This window comes from Stomoxys calcitrans, chromosome 4 (genome assembly GCF_963082655.1).
Source record: "Stomoxys calcitrans chromosome 4, idStoCalc2.1, whole genome shotgun sequence".
NCBI lineage: Eukaryota > Metazoa > Arthropoda > Insecta > Diptera > Muscidae > Stomoxys > Stomoxys calcitrans.
This window is the reverse complement of record NC_081555.1, coordinates 130,504,582-130,530,680: the sequence shown is the minus strand read 5'-3', so window position 1 is coordinate 130,530,680 and position 26,099 is coordinate 130,504,582. Positions and strand designations below refer to the sequence as shown.

Sequence of the window (26,099 nt, the reverse complement as noted above, 5' to 3'; positions counted from 1 at the left end):
GAAACTCAATTTTGGCTCTATGGGTACGTAAATAAGCAGAATTGTCGAATTTGAAGTGAAGATCACCCAGATACATTGCAAGAGATACCAATTCATCCAGAACCAGTAGGGAAGGGCAAAAGTCGGGCGGTGCCGACTGTATAATACGCTACACCTACCCTATAAGTACAATGTGGGAGCTATATACAATTCTGAACCAATTTTGATGGACCTCGGCGAGCAAATATACTCAGACTGTAATAACTACGGTTGACAAATGACAACATTATTGCAAATTACTCAAAATCTAACGAACATATATATGGGAGCTATATCTAATTCTGAACCGATTTCGAGTAAACTGCTCAGATAATGAGGTAGTCGTCGAGAAAAGCGTTGTGCAAAAATTTGGCAAGATTGGTCAAACAATGCTCTAGGAGTGAAAATATCTAAATCTGAATCGATTTCCATGAAACTCATCATTAATGTCGAGAGTCATAAGAAAATCCTTCCTGCCAAATTTCGAGAGAATCGGTTAACAAAAGACCATTTTATTGCAACATCACTGCAAATCGGACGAACATATATATGGGAGCCATATCTAAATCTGACCCGATTTCGAGCAAACTTTATGGATATTGTTGAAGTCGTCGAGGAAATCGTTGTACGAAGTTTTGGGAAGATTGGTAAATATATGCGCTTGCAGTGGCTCTAGGAGTGAAAACCGGGCGATATATATATGAGAGCTATATCGAAATCTAAACCGACGAATGAATTCCAGCGACAACTTCTTCTGTCGACACGTTGTCCGTTGGGGAATTTCCCGGGAAATGTGTATCAACTAGTGGTTCTAGTGTTTCCTCACTAGATATTGTTCATACAATACATTCTTTGACTTCTGATTATAACCGTAGTAGGTCAAGAGGACAGAATCTTTCTTAGCCTAGAGGCCTCAGATGAACCCTTCACGGAGCTGCAGAATTCTACCCACCTCGCCCTTATAAAGTCTTAGCTCAACCCTAAGCCTAAGATGTCCCAATCGTTTGGTGTCTTCCTTAGACCAACCAGCTCTGGAGTCCACCATGGCGGTCGTTCTTTGCTCCTTGGCTTGTTACAAAGACATGCTGACACAATCGTGCCATTTAGCCCAATCGGATGAAAATAGTGGCTTCTAGGGGCTCAAGAAGTCGAAACCGGAGATCGGTTTATTTGGGGGCTATATCCAAATCTGGACCGATTTGACCCATTTGCAATCCCCAACGCGTTCGACCGCTGTCGCGATTTCGACAGACGGACGGACATGGTTAGATCGACTCAGAATATCGAGACGATCCAGAATGTATATACTTTACTAGCCGAACCGGGCCCGCTCCGCTGAGCCTTCTTTAACTCTCTAATATCTTTTTAGGTTGGGGATACTTAGTCCTGAATGCAGATATCGAATTCGTACCATTGGAGCCTATGACGCTGAACGCGTTCGAATCCTGGCGAGAACATCGGACAAAGCGGTGTTTATCCCCTCTTAATGTTGGCGACATTTGCGAGGTACAATGCCATGCATGGTCAGTTAAAAAATGTTCCCCGAGTCCGCCGTTCGGAGTCGGCTATAAAAAAGGTCCTTTATCATTGAGTTTAAACTTGAATCGGAAAGCACTCATTGATGTGTAAGGATTTGCCCTTTCTCAATTCCTGATGGTAGTGTACTTCCTTAGGGTAATGTTCTCATTAGGGGAGGGATGGCCCCTCAGACATTTCGACTCAAATATGGATATCAAATTCGTGATGCGCTTCCAAATCTCTTTAATTTGAGCCCCATATTGCCATGGCCGGTAAATATGGGGGATGGGGCGGCCACCGGCACTTTGCCCTGAAAAAATATTGGGTTGCCCAAAAAGTAATTGCGGATTTTTTAAAAGAAAGTAAATGCATTTTTAATAAAACTTAGTATAAACTTTAATCAAATATACTTTTTTTACACTTTTTTTCTAAAGCAAGCTAAAAGTAACAGCTGATAACTGACAGAAGAAAGAATGCAATTACAGAGTCACAAGCTGTGAAAAACTTTGTCAACGCCGACTATATGAAAAATCCGCAATTACTTTTTGGGCAACCCAATATATCAAATTCGTTCTTTATTGCCAACGGAAATGAAGTTCAGTTTAGAGGGTGCTTTAGGGCGTACCCCAAAACATACACCGCTGGGTACTTGAACCCAAATTTTAATACCATATTCGTGTTCCCGTCTCCAACCGATGTCTAACAATTATATAGCCTATGTTTCCTTCCAGACAAACGTACACAATCTATGAACATTTTAAGAAAATCGGTCCAGCCAAGTATCATATAGTCATAATGGATCTAATGGCGTTTTTGAGAGGTGGCATGATCCCCTATACTTCGATATGATTTTGTATGCCAGATTCGAAACCTACTCCCGAATACCTTTCATTTGAGCCCCATATTGAAATGAACGTCCAATATGTCTGCTTGGGGGAGTTTTGAGGTTGGGGCGGCCCGATGGGTACTTAGTTTCAATTTTTAATACCATATTCGCATTCTACTCCCCAATACCTTTCATTTGATACCCATATTGTCCCGATCGGTCCTCTTTGGATTTTGGGTTGTGTTTTTGGCATAAGGGGGAGGGTCCGTCCCCCTTCCGATTTCGAAAAATTATATAGCCTATGTTTCCTTCGAGACCAACCTACATAATATGCGAAAATTTCGAGAAAATCGGTTCTGCCGTTTTTCAGTCTATACGGAACAAACAAACCGAGTCCCAAATATCCGTGATTGGCTTATGTACCCATTTTGGGCGTCTTTGTGGGGGTGGGGTGACCCCCTATACGTCGACATGAATTTGTATGCGAGATTCGTTATCTACTCCCGCATACTTTTCATTTGATACCCATATTGTCCTTATCGCTCCGCTTTTGATTTTGGATGGTGTTTTTGGGGTAACGGTGGCGAGTCCGCCCCCTTCCGTTATCAATAAATTATTAAGCCTGTTCCTACTTCCAGACCATATTCGTAATCTACTCACGAATACCTTTCATTTGAGTTCCATATTGTCATGATCGTCAAATAAACCTATTTTAAGGAATTTTGAGGCTGGGGTTGCCCCCCCCAGGTACTTGGACCCAACTTTTATAATCAAATTCGAACTCTACTCTTAAATACCTTTCATTTGAATCCCATATTGTCATGATCGTCAAATAAACCTATTTTAAGGGGTTTTGGGGCTGGGGCGGCCCTCCAGGTGCTTGCATCAAACTTTTATTATAAAATTCGTACTCTACTCTTGAATACCTTTCATTTGAATCCCATATTGTCCCGATCGGTCCACTTTTATTTTTGGGGTAGGGGGGAGGGTCCGCTCCCCTCCCGATATGAAAAACTTATATAGCTTATGTTTCCTTCCAGACCAACCAACACAATCTGTGAAAATTTCAAAGTAATCGGTTCAGCCATTTTTGAGTCTATACGGAACAAACAAACAAGCCGACAAACACAAATTGAATTTTATATATGAGATTTATGCCCCCACCCTATGGTGGTGGGTGATCTTAAAGATCTTATCGCAAGTCATATTTGATTTTACACAGTATGACCATTCTCTTTCTCAATTAGGTAAAGAATATCCATTAAATTTATCGCATTTCAAAATATTTCAGGCGTTTTTTAAAGCAAGAATGAATTTGTTTTATTTTTTGTCTTTAAGGAAGATAAAATTTCATCTCTTCCCTTAACGCGTCATTCATATTCTTTTTATTTTATGTTTAAACCACTACTTTTCCTACCAATTTCCTCCTCATCTTTGAAAATATAAAAAAAAGAAAACTTGAAAAAAATCGATTTATCTTCATTAGAAAAAAATCGTTTGATAGCGAATCCAGTTTTTCTTTGTAGTTCTCACTTTTTTCCAGTGGTTTTGAGGTTTTCAGCCCCAAGAAAAGAAATTGAATAAAAATGAAAAAGTTTGAATAAAATTGAAGAAATTCCTTATAGCTATGAATACAAAGGCAAGTATCATTTCCCTTGAAAATACATTAAAGCGAAAGATATCCGTTTACGCTTTGCAATATACGAATAAGACTACATAGATATGCAACCAACTATGAAGCCACCAAGAAAAAAAAATGTCTTAAGGTAAAGAAAAACTAAACCTCCATTCAGCGAAAGACGTACAAAATCTCAAGCCATGAAAGATAGTTTTTTTTTTATTAAAATTCTATGCTGGAGACTTTTCTCCATGTTTAGTTAGGATATTAGATTTCCTTTGTACTCTTTAACACGGGATAGGGATATACAAAAATTTCATCAGATTTATGGCGGAGGGTACATTAGATTCGGCTTGTCTAAACTCTTCGCTACTTTTTACTTGCTGCAGTTCTCCAAATGTGAAACAGACAAAACTTTCGATTACTTTGCCACATTCTTCGAAGGCAAGCAGACTTCGCAATACCATCAACAACAATAGATTTATGTAAATGTATTGTACTTGGCTGACTCAAGAGGTTTCTTTGGACACATACTCTCATATTTTCGCTTTCAAAAATGTTGATATTTTTCTTCTACTTTTAGCCTACTTTTACTTTGCCTTTGTTCAAAACAGTCTGCATTGGAGACAAACATCTTGGGGGTTTTCCATCTGTCACTTACGAATGTAGGCAAAAGAGAAATTTATTAAGTAGAGTGTTTTTTGTTCAGATCCATTGATGCCAATAACTGATGGTATGGTAAACATGGCACGTATGCGTTATTTTGAATAGGTCATGAAAAACAAATTTAAAACGTGATAAGTTCAGCCGGGTCAAATTTTGGGAACCCACTTAACGTTCCAAATTTCTACCAAGCCAGGCAAGAATGTATGCTACTACGGACTGTAGAAGGCAAATCGGGTAACAGGATGGACAGAGGGACGGACGGACGATCAGACAGGGCAGGACCGTTCTAAAATGTTTACAAGATGAAAAAAATACATGCTATATGCGGTCGCCGATCAATACTCACGGAGACACATGAATCTTGGAATAATGAGGTTGATCGAAGGCTTATCATTACGGAATTTATGGCCAAGGAAGCATTGAGAAGCTTCAAACTATTTAAGTCACCCGAATCTAATGGAATATTTCCGGCGTTACGACAAAAGGAGGCCAACTATATGGTGCTTCACCTGCCCAATATTTTTACATCGTGCCATGGACTTGGATACTTTCCGAAAGCTTGGCAGGAGGCAAGGGTGGTAATACCCAAGCCCGGCAAGGCAAGTTAGGCAACACCAAAGGCCTACAGACCTATAAGCCTTACGTCCTTTCTACTCAAAAAAATTAAACGTATTGTGGACACCACGATAAAGAGTATGACATCCAGCGAATTGCTTAAATACAAAGAGCATGCCTATGTCAAGGGAAGGTCGGTGGAGCCTGTCCTGCACGAGGTTGTGCATAAAATAGAAGAATCATTCAATGGCAAAACGTACACATTGGCGGTTTGCATTGACATCGAGAGGACATTGAACAATATGCGGACCTACACATTGATCCAATCCTTGGACCCGTACCCGGTGGACCCCGTACTTAGAAACTGGATAAACCATATGCTAAGGAATAGGTGGATAAATTTCGGGTCCCATGAGATAGATATAAAGTGGCACAAGGCACGCCAAAAGGGGGCATTTAATCGCCACTCCTTTGGGTTGGATGTTGACTGAGGAGGGATTTGAACCCGTCTGCTATGCAGACGATGTTATAATACTTCTTAGTGGTAAGGATCCCAACCAGCTATGCAGAAGAGCCGAAAGGGTCTTGCATATGGCATATAACTGGGCTAGACCCAGAGGTCTCAATGTAAACTCAGAGAAGACTGAAATATGCCTGTTCGCGACGAAGACGAAGGTGGGCCAATTTGACGCAACATGTTCCTCAATAAAACAATATCGATATCTGACAAGGTCAAATGCTAAGGAGTGATTTTGGATAGGCAAATTAATTGGAAGTGTCACATTTAGAAGCGTACTGAGAAGGCTCACAGATATTGGGCACTATGTAGACGGGCCGTTGGCTCGAAATGAGGCTTAAATCCGAGGATATTATTCCACTGTCTCTACAGGAGCGTTAATAGACTTAAGACTTACTTACGCCTCAGTAGTTTGATGGACGCTAATGGAGAAAAAGTGCAACATAAGGCCCATACAACAGGTTCAGAGAACATGTTGTCTTGGCATAGGCGGAGCGATGAGAACCACACCCACTAGGCCACTGGACACTTTTCTAGATATCCGACCCATTGACATACAGATTAAGTGTGAGGCAGCCATAGCGCATATGAGACTTAAGGCGATGGGAGAATGGATTGAGGATGGGAGCAGTTCATACCATCGCGGTATAATCGAGGCGACAATTGAAATTCTGAAAGGAAGGGAAGCGGTTTCCAATCGGATACCTGACACGACACTTGAGGTTGACTGCGAGGCACTGCTGTCAGCGGCACAGTATTGGACTGGCGAAACCCTAGTGTTACCATCTGGAAGATCATGTTACACGGATGGATCAAAGTTAGGGGACAGAGTGGACCAGAGGGTCTACATTGAAAACCCAGAGACTGAGATCTGTTTAGACTGCTTGACCATAATGCGGACCTGCAGGCGGAGATCCGGGCGACCACGGAACGTATGAAGTGCTAACGCGAGGACGTCCAGTGTGAACATCTTTACGGACAGTAAACTGTCCATAAGGGCAATAACAACCACGAGGGTAAGGTCACGAACAGTCTTGCAGTGTAAGAAGGAGATTAACGCCTTTTCTGAGGATGGCAAAATCCGCATCGTTTGGGTGCCGGGCCATAACGAAGTACGGGGGAATAAAAGGGCAGATAATAAATAAACTTGGTCAACCTGAAGCCTATCGGGTCGACGCCTTTCGAGTTAAGGGTGTGGGCAAGGAACGCGCATGTATCACTGTGGATCAGCGAAACAGTCGGTAGAACTGCGAAAACCGTATTTGGTGATCCGGATGGTGAGAGGACGAGGCTATTACTGAAAGAAAGTAGGTAACACGTCTGTATAGCTTTTGGTATCATAACGGGACACATAGGACTACGAGGTGAAAGATGTTATATAGTCGGCAACGCACGACTTTTGCCTTTGAAGACTGCTTATATATCCGAGGTGTTAGTTATCCAAAGATTGCCCGATCGAACTTAATGCCTTTCTAATTTTTTTTTTGTGCTAATAGTCCCTAAAGATGACCATCAGAAGCCTTTACTAATTTACTGACCTTTTGAGTGACAGAGATTCATTTTCTCCCTCCAATTTTTGTTTGTGATATGTATGTTCATTTGAGTCGATCTCCCAAATACAATGTTTGTAATAATGTCAAATATGTGAGCATTTGAATTTCAATCAAAATAAGTTTACCGGAATGTGAATGTTGTAATGAAAAAGGTTTAATAATGTCATAAATTAAATAATTCGTTTTCAAATTTTGACAACGTTTTCCAATCTTGCCCTTTCATTCCACAAATTATATGATCGAAAAATAACAACTGAATGCATTTTAAGTTTTCCTTTATAAGCGCAACATAATGAGAGAAAAATGTTTTGTGTCCTCTATCCAACCCATTTTTAGTGCATAAAACACACTCCGCTACAAACCCTTTATCAAAACGACTTGTGTTTCTGTAATGGTTGCCAGGTTTTCCTTGCTGGTTATTCTACTGCAGTCTACCATTTAAAAGAGCAAAAACTCTTTCAGGCTGTGCTTCAAAATAGTTTTCTTGGAAAACGGAAGGCCTTCTAGGTCATGCACTCAACTCATGTCTTCAAAGGATACCAGCTACCGAAAGCTACCACTCATTTTGCCACTTTACCACCTGTCCACGTGTCCACTTGTGTGTCAGTAAGTTGAAGTGGAGTTACAGGTTGACCTTTAACGTCTACTAGCCGTTTTTCGTGACATTTTTATGGTGAAAAACGTCATGGCTTTAAGTGCTCTTTCAAGCATCATTTAAGTAACGCCACTCAAAACTGAGCATCACTAATTAGTTGACAATTAAGAGAGACTTGTATGTAAAAAAAAAATTTATATTTTTACAGTCAAATCGAACGATAAAAGAACCAAATTAAAATTATATTGAAAGAAAAAAAAACATCAAGTAAAAACTCATTAAGTTTTGATGAAGTCCAAAAATTTTACCAAACGGTGAGAAAATATACCAAAGAAACTCTGATTTATTTGCTAATAACCAAAAAGGCCTTCAAGCTTTAAAAGGGAACTAATTTACAAATTATCGGCTATGCCGAACTTTGGATAACCATTATCATGGATAATATCCAGTACATCGCAAAAGCAATGGAACGCTACTTAAGGCAGTTTTGCTCAAGTGAAAGTGCAAATTTTTCGTGACAATATTGATAAATCGCCATTTTTAGTTCAGTTCATAGTTATCTATCAATATTTTCACGAAAAATTTACACTTTTCGAAGGCCTTAACTGCCTGAATGAGAGTTCCAATGCTTTTGCGATGTACTAGACAGTTCTGAACTATTGTCTTGTATTAGATACACCCAGAGAAAAGTTAATACCAAAAGTGTTCATTTCAATACCATACGGTATTGATAGTAAAGCAACACCGTATGGTACAAAAACAATACCGGATGGTAAGGATGAAACATTAAATGATTAGTACCGTTAGGTACTAGCCTTATTATCGAACTGGTATTGGTTTTAATACCAATATTGATTTTAGCACCAGACCGTTATTTGGTTTTAGTACCAAACCGTTATTGATTTTAGTACCAAACCGTTATAAATTATTCCACCCCCTAATGAAACAAAAAAAAAACTTTGAAAATAATTTTAATCTAACTTTATTTCGATTATTTATGTTAATAATTACAAAAAGTAATGTTGTACCGGAGGCCACCGTAGCGCAGAGGTTAGAATGTCCGCCTATGACGCTGAACGCCTGGGTTTGAATCCTGGCGGGAACATCAGAAAAATTTTCAGCGGTGGTTATCTCCTCCTAATGCTGGCGACATTTGTGAGGTACTTTGCCATGTACTTTGCGGTACTTTGCCTATGACGCTGAACGCCTGGGTTTACATCCTGGCGGGAACATCAGAACATTTTTCAGCGGTGGTTATCTCCTCCTAATGCAGGCGACAAAATGTTGAGGTAGTTTGCCATATAAAAAACTTCTCCCCAAAGAGATGTCGCTCTGCCGCACGCCGTTTGGACTCGGCTATAAAAAGAAGGTCCCTTATCATTGAGCTTAAAATAGAATCGGACTGCACTCATTGATATGTGAGAAGTTTGTCCCATTTCCTTAATGGAATGTTCATGGGCAAATTTGCATTGCAATGTTGCAACCGTGCCCAACCTCAATTCTTTGTATTCAGCAATTGATTCCATATCCATTGATTCCCAGAAGTGGTATTCATATAAATACACCAACACGGCATTGTTTTCCACACAAGAGACTATCATGTTTTTGATGTAGTATGTCCTTAGAATTTGTACTATTTCCATTTCCACCACTTTGGAGTATTTGTGCAGGCACCCAAATGGTATTAAAACATTTTATTTATTTGTTTTTTAATAGCGTCAATATTTTAAGTACAAAGCTCAACAACACTTCTGATCATCGCGTCAGAATCCTAATGTGATGCAGGCAATACTTGATAGCATCCTTTGTCTGGTATTGAATTGATGCCAAATGGTATTTCAAATCTTTACCAATGACGCGAACAAAATAATCTACTATAATTTTTCTATCGGTGTAGAAAATCTCAATAACACTTCTGATCATCGCGTCAGAATCCAAATGTGACACAGGCAATACCTAATAGCCTACTTTGTCTGGTATTGAATTGATGCCAAATGGTATTTAAAATCTTTGCCAATGACGCGAATCAAATAATACCAGGCGGTATTGGCAAAGTACCGTAATTTTTCTATCTGTGTAGAAAATCTCAAAAAATTGGCTATTATAGACGAAAATTTAAAAAAAAATCAAGTAAGAGCGTGCTAAGTTTGGCCGAGCCGAATCTTATATACTCTCCAGGATATAAGAAAAGATTTGCTCTGCTATTAAAGCGATATCAAGATATGGACCGGTTTGGACCACAATTAAATTATATGTTGGAGACCTGTGTAAAATGTCAGCCAATTCGAATAAGAATTACGCCCTTTGGGGGCTCAAGAAGTAAAATAGAGAGATTGATTTATATGGGAGCTGTATCGGGCTATACCTCCTAAGTACTTGAACCTAATTTTTAATATCATACTCGTTTTTAACTCCCAAACACCTTTCACCTGATACCCATATTGTCCGAATCGGTAAATATGTACTGCTAGGGGGTTTTGGGGTGGTGGGGAGGCCCCTCAGACACCAAGGAATGTATTTTAATGTCAGATTTGTACTTCACTTTTAAATACCTTTCATTTGACATCCATATTGCCAAAGCGGTAAAAGTGTCGTGTTGCAAATGCAAATTTGCCCATGAACATTCCATTAAGGAACTGAAGCAAACTTCTCTCTCTCCGTTTAATTTTTAAGCTCAATGATAAGGAACCTCCTTTTTATAGCCGAGTTCGAACGGCGAGCCGCAGAGCGACACCTCTTTAGGGAGAAGTTATTACATGGCGAAGTAACTCACAAATGTCGCCAGCTTTAGGAGGGGATAACCACCGCGGAAAAATTTTCTGATATTCCTACCAGTATTCGAACCCCGGCGTTCAGTGTCATAGATGGACATGCTGAACTCTGCGCTACGGTGGCCTTCAGTTGGGTGGTGTTTTTGGTGGTATGGGGCCCCCACGACACTTTGGGGTGATATTTTTGTATGGCAAGTTTGTACTCATACCATCGCGGTATAATCGAGGCGAAGATAGGAAACCTGGAAGGAGTGGAAGAGGTTTCCGATCCGATATCTGAGATGAACCTTGAAGTCGAGTGCGAGTCACTGCTGCTAGCGGCACAGTCTTGAATTGGCGGAACCCTAGTATTGCCATCTGGAAGATCATGTTACACGGATGGATCAAACTAGGGGACAGAGTGGTCCTAGGGGTCTACATTGAGAACCCGGGGACTGAGATCTGTTTTAGACTGCCTGACCATAATACGGTTCTGCAGGCGGAGATCCGGGCGATCTTTACGGACAGTAAAGCCATAAGGGCAATAACAACCAGAACGGTAAGGTCACGAACACTCTTGGTCTGACGATTTGACCCCTAATTTTTATACCAATTTCGTATTTTTGGGGTACTTTAAGATGGCATACAAAATTTCGCTTATATCAGTGCACCTATCTCCAAGATCTGGCATTTTTGAAAATGGGGCTAGAGGTGAGGGTTCGCCCACCCGCTTTCTCTGACGATTTGACCCCAAATTTTTATACCAATTTCGTATTTTTGGGGTACCTTAAGATGGCATACAAAATTTCGCTTATAACTGTGCACCTATATCCAAGATCTGGAGTTTTTGAAAATGGGGCTAGAGGTGAGGGTCCGTCCACCCTTCGGATAACGAAAAATATAGTACCCTATTTTCACCAGGTGCCATATATGGTTCGGACAACGAGATACCTAGAGCAAGTCACTGATGCAAACTTTAGCGAAATCGAGTAATAAATGCGCATCTTAAAGGCTTAAGACCATAAGCAGCCAGATCGGTCTATATGGCAACTATATCCAAATATGGTCGGATCTGGACTATATTCGGATCGAATGTCAACGGGCTTATAAAACTCAATTTCAGCAACATCGGGTAATAAAAGCGCCTGTAATGGGCTTAAGACACTGAATCGTTAAATCGGTCTATAAAGCAAATCTATGTAAATATAGCACAATATGGACCATATTTTGGTTTACATATCGAAGGCAATAGTCCAACCCACTATGAAAATTTTCAGCCAAATCAGTCCATAAATGCGCCTGTTGTGGGCCTAAAACTCTTAATCGGAAAATCGAAAGACTAATGTAGACCATACGGGGTCGCTACCCAAAAGGGTAGCATAGTGCAATTCACTCCTCCGATTTTCAACGAAATCGGATAATAAATGAGCCGTTGTGGACTTAAGACCCTAAATAGCCAGATCGGTTCATATGGCAACTATATCCAAATAAGGTCCGATCTGGACCAAATTCGGTATGAATGTCGACGGGCCTACTAAAACTTATCGTTCTTAGTTTTAGCGAAAGCGGGTAATAAATGTGTCGATTATGGGCTTAAGACACTGAATTGGCACATCGGTATATAAGGGAGCTATATGTAAATGGTTCATATACCGTTCGGATATCGGGGGCCATATTGCAACTCAGTGTGCCAAATTTTAGGGAAATCGGACAATAAATGTGACTATTATGGGCTTATGTCCCTAAATCGAGAGATCAGGTTATATGACAGCTATATCCAAATATAGTCCGATTTGATCCATTCAAGAACTTAACCTGCAATTGGAAGAAATACGGATCGGTGCCAATTTTCAGCTCAATATCTCAGCTTTTAAAGACTGTAGCGTGACGGATCGTATGGATTGCATAACGATCAGAAGTATACGTACTTTGTCGGGTCGGAAATGGATATTTCGATCTGTTGCAAACAGAATGACTAAATAAATACACCTCCTGTTGTATGGTGGTGAGTACAAATATTGAACGATACACGCTTCAACAACACACTAAAATAATTAAAAATCACAACAACAATGATGGTGGGTAAAACAATGTGCACCATACGCAACCTATGACACTTTTATGAAATTAATCATACGCAACCATGAACCAACATGAATTTATTAAAAATACTCATACGTCCTATTGTACGACAAAAAGTTAGAAGTCATAAAAAAATATGACATACAAAAATATGACTTCTAACCCCTTGAGTTCTCTAGAAGTCAAGGTGCTAGATCGGCTTATATGGCAGTTATGTCAAAACATGTATAGACTGTTTACAATCCCAACCGGCCTATACTAATAGGAAGGAATTTTGCAAAATTTCAAGAGCCTTGCTTGAAATTTAGCGTGTTTTCAACAGACAGTCGACGGGTGACTTTAAAGATCAAGACCATTTCAGTTGTGGCAAGAAAAAAATAATTACTTGTTATTGTAAAGGGCAGCAGCAAGCATACAGTAAAGGCAAATTCACTGAAACAGTCCTTCACGACCTAGTCGGCTACATAGAGGTTTCTCTCGCTGTCAAGGAATATACAATGGTAGCATTTCTTGGCATTGAAGGTGCTTTCAGAAGTGTAAAACCGACGTCAATCAAGAAGGAGTTGGAGTTTCTAGGCATCAACTCTACCGTATGAAAGTTTATTAATAACCTACCTACTCAAAGATTCATTACGGCAGGATTGGGATCTATGGATCTCAAAAGATGGGTCAGCGGAGGAACTCCCTAAGGAGGGGTACTGTCTCCTCTACTTTGGAATATAGCCATTAACAATATATTATTGTCTCTGGACAAAAAGGCGTATGCTGATGACGTGGCAATTGCGGTTAAGGGAAAGCACTCTAAGAAATATACTTCAGGAAGCTCCTGAAGGCATCTTTTTTTTGTTTCTCTTTTGAGACGAGCTCAATGATCGGAGATGCAAATGGAAAAGAAAAGTCAAAGGTAGCAACACACACCAACCACTATGGGACGCGTTTTGTCTTTGGTAAGAAAACTTTTCAACCATATTAGGTGTGATGGCTTCAAGGGCCGTGCGTTGGTATGTTGTTTTTGAATCGTATTAATAGCGACAACGCATCTATGATACAATTACCACATTAACCAAGCTCGACAACCCCGCTTATTAGCTGTACTTTTCCCCAATGCATGTATTTTTGTGTAATGACAGACATTCTGTCTGTGGCAAATTACACTTCTTCCGTACTACACATGATTTTGTTCATCTGTTGGAAGTTGTATTGAACTTAGTTGAACTCAAAAAAAAATCTTGAAATATTAATAACTTTTACTAATGATTTCCTTCTTCTGTGTATTTCTTTTTATCTCTTTAAAGGTATGTGGTTTTATTTCCTTTATGGCTTTAGTCACTACTTGGGTGATTTGGTAAATAAGCATCATTTCCATCTTTCATCTTCTTCATACATTCTAATGGTAAGTAAAAGATGTGTTTTGTATTGCCAACAACAGCTGATAATAATACAGCTTTTGTCTTTCTTCACATACTTGTATGGCTCATTTTATTTATAGTTCAGTTTCGTTGTTAGTCACTGAATGTAGGCTTGTGAGTAGGATCGTTTGTCGGCTTGTCTCAACTATAGACCAAAATTTTTGGGAACAATGCAAAATCTTATTGTCGCAGCAGTGAGCTACAAATATTTGCAACTTTTATTCCATTAGAAACATATATCATGATGTGAAATTTCCCCTAAGCGCATTATTGTTTTGTCGACAGCAATGTTTACACCAAAAAACGTATGCCTCATAGAGATAAAAAAGCATAGTCGCTTGTAACAGAACATTGGTTTTAATTTATAACAAAAGTTTCTTTATCAGTGGACACAGTTTTTTTATTTACAATTTGTAGCTGTTCTTGTTTGATTGCAAAATATGCTACACAAATGGTGTCAAAGGAAACATGATAAAGTGCTAAATAAATATTATTCACCCTGGGGAACATTTACAAAGAAATTTATTTTACTACCCTAAGGTATGCAATATTTTTACTTTTGTTTCCTCCAATAAGAAGCCCACATGATTCCAAAAGGAGTAAGGAGGAGTTACTAATGTCCTTTATTTGCTCACTCATCACTTATCCTTTCGTTTCGTACAGATTTTCATACACTTCATTAACTTCAAAATAAAAAATAAAAAAACTATAGCATATTTGAAGGCGCACGAAGTTTCAATATATAAAGCATCACCTTGGTGGTGCTCAACATAAATAATAAACATTAATATTTCTTTTTATGACCAATGAAAAGAGAAAACATGCAACTGATACCATTCACGATAACAATCCTAAATTTTAATGGTGATTTTATAGCTTTCATCGAAGCTTACACTTCTGTTGGAAAAAAAAAACTGTTGAGTACTGGACAGTGGAATCCTAAAATTGATTTAATTTTTTTATTATTCATACTAAGGGCCATAAATTTCACAAAGAACAAGTGTTGCATCATAAAGATAAATCTACTGTTATAATAACTTTGAGGGATTCCCATCTTGGCACAATGTTGCATTATATCAAGCCACTAATTGAAGGACTATGCCAGGGAGCTTATGGTGATCTAAAAATGACGCAGATGGAGTTAAGCAAGGGTTAAGGAAGGGGCTATTTAAATAAAAAAGAAATCGAGGAAGTTATAAAACAATGAAAAGGCATTAAAATTGGCCCAGTCGACATTGGGATAGCCACCACCACCTATGTATATATTAACCCCATTTCGTCCAAAATCCGGTGAAAAATTAACCATTTATTCATCTATGACAGCTATGTGTATAGAAATATGGTCCAACCTGGACCAAACACACACTCAATGTTCGAAATTTCAGTGAAACAGGTAATAATTGGGCCTTATATGGATTCAAGGCCTCAAATCGGGAAATTGGTCTTTATGGCAGATATATCCAATATTGTCCTATCTGCACTATATACGGGAAAAATGTGATTGTAAGTATTATTGTAAAGAAATAAGGTTAAATCCGGTAAATTGTATGCCATTTACGGTTTAGATCTTCAAGAGCGCCCTCTAGCGGCTAAAGAAGTCAAGATCCGAAATCGGTTTATTTGGCAGTTATATTCGGTTATAAACCGATTTGGACCATACTTAATATAGTAGTTGCAAGTTAAAACAAAAAACTTCAGCCAAATCGGATAATAATTGCGGCCTCTAGCGGTTTAAGAAGTTAGATTCGAAATCGGTTTATATGGCAGCTGTATCAGGCAATGAACCGATTTGAACCATACTTAGCACAGTTGTTAAAAGTCGTAACAAAACACCTCATGCTAAATTTCAGCCAAATCGGATAAAAATTGCGCCCTCTAGTGGCTCAAGAAGTCGAGATCGATTTCTATGGGAGCTATATCATGTTACTAACCGACATGGACCATACATGGCATTGAAAAGAATGTATTGTGCAAAATCTTGTAAAGATCAGACCAACAATATGGCTATTAGAGCCTAAAAATGCGTTGTCGGATGAAACATATATATGGGAGCTATATTATAAAACTGAACAGATTTTGATAAAATTATGCACACATGTTGAAACCAGTGTTGCCGTTTTTGGTGGGTTTTTATTCTCATGGTAGGTTGGTAGGCTGACTTCAATTTTTGGGGTTTTTCCAACATATATAATTACCTTGTAGAACATTTGGTAGGTTTTGGTCGGGTTTGGTAGGATTTTTCTTAATTTTTGGTGGGAAATAATTTTCTTGAGTGGCAACACTGGTTGGAACATTAAAAAGAACATCTTGTGCAAGAAAGTCTTGTCTGTCCGACCGTCTGATGTAATCACTTCCTTCAAAAATAGAGTAATTGAGCTGAAATTTGGCACAGATACGTCTTTTTGATGCACGCTGGTTAAGTTCTTTAACGGGCCAATTCGGACCATATTTGGATAGCTGCTATATAGACCGATTTTCTAATGCCCACAAAAAAAAAATATTTTTCATCCCATTTTGCTGAAATTTGAAACAGTGAGTAGTTTAAGTCTTCCCGACAACTGACACAAATATGGTTCAGATCGGACTATATTTATATATAGCTGCCATATAGACCGATCTCCCGATAAAGGGTCTGAAGACCATAAAAGCTTTATTTATTACCCGATTTTGCTGAAATTTGAAACAGTGAGTAGTTTAAGCCTCCCGACATCTGACCTAAATATGGATTAGATCGGACTATATTTATATATAGCTGCCATATAGACCGATCTCCCGATAAAAGGTCTGAAGATAAAAGCTTTATTTATTACCCTATTTTGCTGAAATTTGAAACGACATAAGTGGGTTACTATATGGCCATAATCGTCTATTTCTAGAGGACTTTAATGCGCATAACATTTCATGGCTTTCTCCCCTAGGTAACGACCAGCGTGGCATGGCTTTGGCAAAGCAGATGGAATGCTCCACGTTTTGCACGGTAAATGAGGATGCCCCCTCTAGGATTACAAGGAGGTGCAGCAGCTGGCCACACATTTCCATTGCATCCCCTGATCTCCTGGGTGACCGTCATCTCTTTGGGGTCAGACCACCTCCCCATAATTCTCTCCATCGACCGACCACCCGACTTCATAAGCTCTGATCGTTGAAGAAGGCCGATTGGTCTGGCTTCTGAGAGTATACCAATCGCCGCTTTAGTGTACTACCCCTCGGATGTGCTAGTTGCCGAGAGAAAATTCCGAGACATCATTAACGCAGCAGCCGGTCGAATACCCCGACTGCGGCCCAATTTCCCGGCGCAGACAGTGGTACTAGCGGATGAGCGTGATGGGATTCATTGTACGGACCCCACTAGCCCTAGAATCACCCAGCTGAAGCTGGAAATAAACAGGGTAGTCAACGAACATAGGCGGAATTTGTAGCTGGAACACTTGGAGCAATGTAACTTAGGCACCGGGTTAGGCAAGCTGTGGTTTACTGTTAAGTCACTCTCGAACCCCAGTAGAGGGTATGACAGGACCTCAGTCACTTTTGGCGACGTAACCGTGACTGATCCGAAGAGATGCGCCACGTTGTTCAACAGTCAATTTAATGTGCATCCTGAGGGTGACAGGGCAAGGATGAGAGCCATTCGCCGCATACGTGGTCTCCGAGCCGATGGACAGCCATCACAATTTACCGTGGGCGAAGTTACGAAGTTACCTGGCGCCAAATCACCCAAGGCGTTGATCCCCGACGGAATCTCTACATTGATGTTGAAGAATCTGGATTTACCTGGAGTTGAGTACCTTACTACCGTCCTCAACCTGTCTTTGAACGCTCTAATATTTCCCGATGTCTGGAAAATGGGCAGAGTGATCCCGCTATTGAAGCCTGGAAAGGACCCGAGCTTGCTGGAGTTGTACAGACTGATCTCCCTTCTCTCACCAGTAGCAAAGACGCTTGAAGCATTACTCCTCCCAAGCCTCGTAGGTGAATTTCCATTCGCCGGATTTCGAAGACTGCATAGCACAACAACTGCTTTGCATGCCATCACCGCACACATTTGCCGGGGCTTCAATCACCCCAGGCCAGGCCGTGGCACTGGGCCTATCAAAGGCATTCGGTGACCAAAGGCATTTGGTCAGCCATGCCAAACTATTTGCGGACATCGCTAATATGTCCCTCCAGCCAGGCCTGAAACGCTGGGTCGCGAATTATCAGTGTGGTCGCCAGTCATATGTGGAATTTAGAGATAAGAAGTCGAAGCACCGTAGAGTGCAACAGGGAGTTCCCCAATGCGGGCTGATATCTCCGGCACTGTTTAACCTCCACCTATCCTCCCTTCCACCTCCTCCCTACGTCATAGAGATCGTATCATATGCGGACCATTGTAGGATAATGGCATCAGGCCCCTTACCCATTGTTGACATCTGCGATAGGTTGAAAGTCTACCTCAACGAACTTGCCTCATATTTCGCTGCTGGAAATCGGAATTTATTTGCTACCCAATTTTCAGCCACATCAAAATATGCGTGAGGTGAATACCAAGCTGACTGTGATGGTCTATGGAGAAATGATTCAGACCATCAAGTGTCCCAAAATACTTGGCGTCACATATGATAGCTCTTACACATTCTCATTCATGCAGACACGGTAACAAATGCGGTTAATAGTTACCGGGTAAACGTAGTCATAACGAAACTCATTGTTATTTGGTTTTTATTTGGTATGCATATCTTTTACTGATTTGTTCAATTTTGAGGGAGATGAGGTGAAGTTTGGTTGGTCGATTTTGTGCAAATCGGGCGAATTTTATATATGGAAGCTATATCGAAATCTGAACCGATTTTTCCCAAAATTGATGATTGGATAATAAATGCGATTTCAAAATACGACATGCTGAACATCAACACAAGGGTTACCTTGGACTTTTTTAAGGAACATTGGCTTCATTATCTCGAATTCAGTACTATTGGGTTGCCCAAAAATTTTGAAAAGAAAGTAAATGCATTTTTAATAAATCTTAGAATGAACTTTAATCAAATATACTTTTTTTACACTTTTTTTCTAAAGCAAGCTAAAAGTAGCAGCTGATAACGGACAGAAGAAAGAATGCAATTACAGAGTCACAAGCTGTGAAAAATTTGTCCACGCCGACTATATGAAAAATCCGCAATTACTTTTTGGGCAACCCAATATTACATCTTCCAATTGTGCTCAAATTTTGGGAATCATAAAATCTAACAAAATGAAAAATTTTAAGGGGGTTGGCGATTTTTTCCCTTTGAGATAAAACCACCCTAATAGAGACGCAGTGGTGTTTGCTGTGAAATAGATGGTTCCGCCCGACTCTAGTCTTTCTTTACTGGTTTTAATTAATTTACAATTTCTGGTTGTATTCTCACTTTTCCAGTAAATATCTGTCCCTCACAAGATTAGATCATTCGTAACATATAAGCAGTAAACAAGTAAAAGCGTGCTCAATTCGGCCGGGCCGAATCCACCATCTCTTCTTAGGCAAAAAAGAATATAAGAAAAGATTTCCTCTGCTATTAGAGCGATACCAAGATATGGTCCGGTTTTGACCACATTTAAATGCCATGTTGGAGAACTGTGTAAAATGTCATCCAATTCGAATAAGAATTGCACCCTTTGGGGGCTCAAGAAACTAGAGAGATCGATTTATATGGGAGCTGTATCGGGCTATAGACCGATTCAAATCATAATAAACACGTATGTTGATGGTCATGAGAGGATCCGTAGTACAAAATTTCAGGCAAATCGGATAATAATTGCGACCTCTAAAGGCTCAAGAAATCATTCCAATCGGATAAGAATTGCGCCCTCTAGAAGCTCAAGAAGTCAAGACCCAAGATCGGTTTATATGACAGCTATACCAGGTTATGGGCCGATTTGAACCAAACTTGGCACAGTTGTTGGATATCATAACAAAACACGTCGTGCAAAATTTCATTCCAATCGGATAAGAATTGCGCCCTCTAGAGGCTCAAGAAGTCAAGACCCAAGATCGGTTTATATGGCAGCTATATCATGTTATGAACCGATTTGAACCTTATTTGGCACAGTTGTTGGATATCAAAACAAAACACTTCGTGCAAAATTTCATTAAAATCGGATAAGAATTGCGCACTCTAGAGGCTCAAGAAGTCAAGACCCAAGATCGGTTTATATGGCAGCTATATCAGGTTATGGACCGATTTAAACCATACTTAGCACAGTTGTTGGATATCATAACAAAACACATCGTGCAAAATTTCATTCCAATCGGATAAGAATTGCGCCCTCTAGAGGCTCAAGAAGTCAAGACCCAAGATCGGTTTATATGGCAGCTATATCAAAACATAGACCGATATGACCCATTTACAATACCAACCGACCTACACTAATAAGAAGTATTTGTGCAAAATTTCAAGCGGCTAGCTTTACACCTTCGGAAGTTAGCGTGCTTTCGACAGACAGACGGACGGACGGACGGACGGACGGACGGACAGAGGGACGGACATGGCTAGATCGACATAAAATATCGCGACGATCAAGAATATATATACTTTATGGGGTCTCAGACGAATATTTCGAGTAGTTACAAACAGAATGACGAAATTAGTATACCCCCCCATCTTATGGCGGAGGGTATAAAAATGCACATCAAACTTTGAAGGGCTGAGTTTATAAGAACTCGTTTAAACATACCAAATGTTTTTTAATATGTTTTTCCCCTAATGAAAAATTACGCCGAGAAAATATTTCCTTCGAATGCCAACAAAATGATTTAAAAAACTGAACTTAAATAAATTTTAGTTTTTCGCACTTTTTGTCCTTGCAGTAATTCTTTGTTTTTCTTACAAATGCTGATTTTTGTGGTACTTTAACCCAAGAATCGCCTCTTCACATTTAAACTTAAGTGAATGCATTTTGTTGTTACTTGAGAGAATGTAAACGCATTCGTTCATTCAAGCACTACAGCTTCATTAAATCCCCCCACTGATGTTGTAACCCTAAGAGCATTGTTTGGCTGTGCTCTCGTTTCAATGTGTTGTTTGTTGTTGTTTTTGCATGCAGCACACATCTCTTGCCCAAGAGGAATTAATAGTCATATTCTCTCCTCCTCACTCTCAATTGCACACTCGTACATTTATTGTCTGCGTGTTGTGGCAATTGGATGTTGAATGTTACTGCTTTTGGCCTTGGTTTGGTTATTTATAACCCCTTGAGTCCACAATGCCCTTAAGGAGATTAAAGACTTATGTGCTACAAACAAAAAAAAACTAAAGAGAAGAGAACACTTTTGGGAATTGTAAAAAGGCAAATTATAGAAAGAAATATTTTGTTTCCATGTTGAAATTCCAGCTCATCCTTGCTTTCCTACATTTATGCTACTAAGAATCCTATTTTTTGCATAAATCTTGAATTGTGATGTATCCACCAGTGCAATAGTAGAGAAATGTATAAAAAAAGGCCTTTTAAAATCGCCTTAAAAATAAAGTGAATATGCTTTTACCTACAAATACAGACACATTCATATGATTTGATGATGTTTGTTTATACATATGTGTGCTTAAAGTCCACCATTAATGAAAGGTCATAAAACATGCATGCATGTTGAAAATGTCCAATAAATGGACATTAAGAAAGACATGGACATGTAAAGAAGAAAAAAGAAATCGAAATGAAAACAAAATGTCTGGGAAAATACATAAATTATTGTCAGGGCTTTTATTTAAGTCCAAATAATTCCACATGTATAGGTATGAAAGACTTTTGAATGTGAAAGTATACTTAGTTAAGTTTATTTGGTAAAAAATTGCATTACTTTTGTTTGTGTGAAACTTTTATTGTTTTTACTGTGCTCAAAGAAAAATTTAATCAACATGAAAGCACGTTTCATTCGAAGAGAAAAATTTAATCAACATGACCCAACGCATACGAGGGTTGCCTTTTATATTTTGAGATTGGACAACCCAGTTGTTGCAATCTGCCAACTGACAGCTCCATCGTAAAACATGACATTTTTGAGGTTATACGTACTCAGAACATTTTGACATACGAGCGCTATTTGTATTGTTTACAGTAACTTGAAAGATTCATCTCGCCCGAAAAATGGAACTAAATGGTAATAGGATAGAAACGAAAACAAGTAAGAGCATGCTAAGTTCGGCCAGGCCGAATCTTATATACCCTCCTCCATGGATCGCATCTGTCGAGTTCTTTGCGTATTATCTCTTTATAGGCAAACAAAGAATAATGAATAAGGACGGAGAAGGAGGAGCTATATCAAGTTATACTCCGATTCGAGGCTCAAGAAGCAAAATCGGGAGATCAGTTTATATGGGAGCTGTATCAAGCTCTAGATCGATTTAGACCATATTGCACATGTATGTTGAAGGTCATGAGAGAAGCCGTTGTACAAAATTTCAGCCAAATCGGATGAGAATTGCGCCCTCTAGAGGTTCAAGAAGTCAAGATCCCAGATCGGTTTAAATGGCAACTATATCAGGGTCTATATCGATTTACGCCATACTTAGCACGATTATTGGAAGTCATAACAAAACACCTCATGCAAAATTTCAGCCAAATCGGGTGAGAATTGCGCGCTCAATTGGCTTAAGAAGTCAAGATCCAAGATCGGTTTATATGACAGCTAAACCAGATAATGAACCGATGAATGAATCATAATTAGCACAGTTCTTGAAAGTGATAGAAAACACTACATGCACAATTTCAGTTAAATCGGACGAGAATTGCGCCCTCTAGAGGCTCAAGAAGTCAAGACCCTAGATCGGTTATATGACAGCTATATCAAAATATGGACCGATTTGAATCATACTAATCGTAGTTATTGCAAGTGAAACCAAAACACTACGTGCAAAATTTCAATAAAATCGGATAAGAATTGCGCCCTCTAGAGGCTCAAGAAGTCAAGACCCAAGATCGGTTTATATGGCAGCTATATCAGGTTATGGACCGATTTGAACCATACTTGGCACAATTGTTGGATATTATAACAAAACACGTTGTGCAAAATTTCATTCCAATCGGATAAGAATTGCGCCTTCTAGAGGCTCAAGAAGTCAAGACCCAAGATCGGTTTATATGGCAGCTATATAAAAACATGGAACGATATGGCCCATTTACCATCCCAACCGACCTACATTAATAGGAAGTATTTGTGCAAAATTTTAATCGGCTTGCTTTACTCCTTCGGAAGTTAGCGTGCTTTCGACAGATAGATGGACGGACGGACATACGGACGGACATGGCTAGTTTGAGTTAAAATGTCACGACAATCAAGAATAGATATAATTTATAGGGCCTTAGACGCATATTTCGAGGTGTTACAAGCATAATGACGGAATTAGTATACTCCCATCCTATGGTGGAGGGTATAAAAACCAGTAAAAGTTATGCCAATTGGGAACAGATTGAGATAACTCTTTGACATTTGAGATGGTTAAAACTGAGGTACTATTGAGATCGGTGGCCCCTCGGAGCGCGGAGGTTAGCACGTTCACCTATGACGCTGAACACTTGGATTAGAAACGGGGCGAGAACATCATGAAACAATTAAAAGCATGCTAAGTTCGGCCGGGCCGAATCTTGGGAACCCAACACCATGAATTCTGCTAAAAATGTATACAAAATAAATTTAGTTGACGGCCATAATTTTATACCAAAACTTCTGTCAAACCACAAAAAATAAAGCTTCAAGAAATTGTTATCCGATAGGGCTGAAATTTTTCATGAGGTGTTTTGTTATGGTTTCCAACAACTATGTATGTTTGTAATCGGTGTATAACAGGATATAACTGCCATATGAACCAATCCTGGATCTTGAGGTCTTGAGCCTTTAGAAGGCGCAGTTATTATCTGATAACCTAATATAACTCCAATATAAACCGATTTCGGATCTTGACTACTTGAACCGCTAGAGGGTTCAAATAGTATCCGATTTGGCTAAAAAATTGCACCAGGTATTTTGTTTTATCGTCCAACATTTGTGATAAGTATGGTCTAAATAGGTTCATAACCTGATATAGCTCCCATATAAACCGTTCTGGGGTCCTTACTTCTTCTTATACCCGCTAGAGGGCGCAATTCTTATCCGATTTGGCTGAAATTTCGCACAATGAATTCCACTTTGGTCTCTAACAGCCAAACCAAGTATGGCTCAATCTGTTCATATCTTGGTATAGCTCATTATCCATTGTTTGCCTATAAAGAAATATCGGCCAAAGAACGTGACAACGCGATTTATGGTGGAGAGTATATAAGACTCGGCCCAGCTTAGCACGCTTTTACTTGTTTTCAACCAACAATTCCAATCATCTAAGACCTCAATTAAAACTTACGAATTAATATAAGCAATTGTAGCTATGACAACATCGAACGCCCTGTTAACGACTCTTTGGTAAAAGCTGAATTTCGTAAGCCATTTAGTTGCTTGACAACTTTAAAGAAAAAAAGCTTCAACTTTCAACCCACGCAGAGACATCAACAGCAATTCAATTCATTTGTGGAGCAATGCTATTTTGTTTAGTTTTTTATATTCCATGGAATTTTTGGCCATTTCCACAATATTTTGTTGACACTTTTAGCTTTTCTGCTATTTTTTAAAATTTTCTTAGCAAAGTTTTCACTTTGTTACTTTTTCAACCTTTCATTGGTGCCTGACAAAACGCGGCTGTCATTGATAGCCATTGTATGTAGGAGCTGAACTGAATCGAAACTTGGACAGAGAGCAGTGCAAAGTGAAGTTGTCCTACTGTTTGTCCATTCTTTTGTATGTTCAGTTGTATCAAAAAAGACAAGTTTTTGCTCTGCAATTTGGTTGTCAACAAAATGTTGTCGCCTATATTTCATTTCGTTTCCCGTGGCTTTATTTTTTCCGTTTTTGGTGATTGCTGAACCTTACATGTTATTGCAGTTGTGTTCTATGAAATAAAATGACATATACAATTTTTAATGGACACTTTCATTTAATTATACCCTACACATCTACTGTGGGCATGGGTATTATAAATTAGTTCATTTGTTTGCAACACCCAAAACATAAGAGACATGGATTGACTCAGAATCACTTTATGATTCGATTTAGCTATGTGTATCTGCCCCTCCGTCTGTCTGTCCCTGTTAATTTATGTACAAAGTACAGGTTGCAATTTTTATCCGATCGTCTTGAAATCTGGCACAGGCATTTTTCTGGCCAAGCGACGAAGCCTATTGAAACTGGTTCAGATTCTGATATTGCAAATTGCAAATTTTGCCCATTAACATTCCACTAAGGAACAGGGGCAAACTTCTGACATATCAATGAGTGCAGTCTGATTCAAGTTTAAACTCAATGATAAGCGGCCTCCTTTTTATAGCCGAGTCCGAACGGTGAGCCGCTGTGCGACACCTCTTTGGAGAGAAGTTTTACATGGCATAGTACCTCACAAATGCTACCAGCTTTGGGAGGGGAAAACCACCGCTGAAAATTTTTCTGATGGATTTGAACCCAGGGGTCGAGCGTCATAGGCGGATATGCTAACCTCTGCGCTACGGTGGCCTCCGATTTGATTTGGATTTAGCTCCCATATATTGTCATCCGATTTTAGCGAATTCTAAAATTGAAGGCATTTGTTATTCGATCTTCACAAAATTTGGCATCAAGGCTTTTCTTATGACTCTCGAAATTGCTGCTAAATTTCATAATAACCGGTTCAGATTTAGATATAGCTCCCATATGTATATATCACCCGATTTTCACTTTAAAGTGAAAATCACTGTGGTGCGATTTTTTTTGAAAATTAAGTTCAGAAAAAATTATTTCAGGTGAGAGGCCAAATTCCCTATGACCCCCACCCCCTTGGCTACGTCGGTGGCTTACCCATATATTTTCGTCTGATTTCCTAACCGACCCTCTCGAAATCTTCAGAAAACTGGCGAACTCCATATAAATCAGACCCTCGGCTATAAAGAAAACAAGTCAGATCGTGCTAAGTTTGGCCGGGCC

General features: G+C 39.4%; 2 long non-coding RNA genes across 2 annotated transcripts in view; one reads left to right on the top strand and one right to left on the bottom strand.

Moving 5' to 3' along the window:
* The window catches only part of LOC131996669 (uncharacterized), a 154,047-nt gene that overhangs the window by 32,943 nt on the left and 95,005 nt on the right, over positions 1-26,099 (bottom strand). The window lies entirely within an intron of this gene.
* The window catches only part of LOC106086469 (uncharacterized), a 104,383-nt gene that overhangs the window by 28,884 nt on the left and 49,400 nt on the right, over positions 1-26,099 (top strand). The window contains exon 2 of the long non-coding RNA XR_001221137.2: positions 13,994-14,091. This is a non-coding gene — a long non-coding RNA (uncharacterized LOC106086469). The remainder of the gene's footprint in view (positions 1-13,993; positions 14,092-26,099) is intronic.